The following is a 680-nucleotide window of genomic DNA, read 5'->3' on the forward strand; positions in this document are numbered from 1 at the left end:
CGGCTCTGTTGATGTTATGTTGTATCTCGTCTTTCCTGGCACGTCTAATCAACCCCTGAAACATCCATATTGTATTCATATTATTACAATTATCAATGTTATATTCATATGTACATAGAATATAGTATCTATATCTGAATGTCCATAGTCTATATATTTCCGGTATATATATATATATATCTCAGTATTCAGTGCTCAGTATTTGAGAGATGTTTCCCTGCGACTTCTGTACCTCCTCTCTGCACCGTCCTGTAGTTTCATCCTCGTTGATTTTTTAAAGTTTTGCTTGCCGGAGAAGAAGTAGTTGGTGGTTGGAAGATACAGTTTGTAGGTCTTTTTCTTTTTGTTTTTTTGCATCTGGTTTTTTTTGTCCTCCTGTTTATTGTCTTGCTTTTCTGTTGAATCAAATAGACATGCTGTGAAACACATGATCAGTCGATCAATCAAATCTGTTGTGCTGTAGACGGTTTTGTCCCTCCTCTTTCTCCTTTCTCTCTCCTTTCTCTGTGGTTTTAGTCAACATCATCTTCAGAGGACAGCGGTCTTACAGTCTCTACAAAAATGTTACCTTTTACCATGGTCTTATAGGACAGCAGTCTTAGTCTCTATAAAAATGTTACTTCTTACTGTCTTACCATAGTCCTATAGACAACGGTCTTACATCTACAAAAATGTTACCT

Source organism: Aplysia californica, unplaced genomic scaffold, assembly GCF_000002075.1.
Source record: "Aplysia californica isolate F4 #8 unplaced genomic scaffold, AplCal3.0 scaffold00075, whole genome shotgun sequence".
NCBI classification, from domain to species: domain Eukaryota; kingdom Metazoa; phylum Mollusca; class Gastropoda; order Aplysiida; family Aplysiidae; genus Aplysia; species Aplysia californica.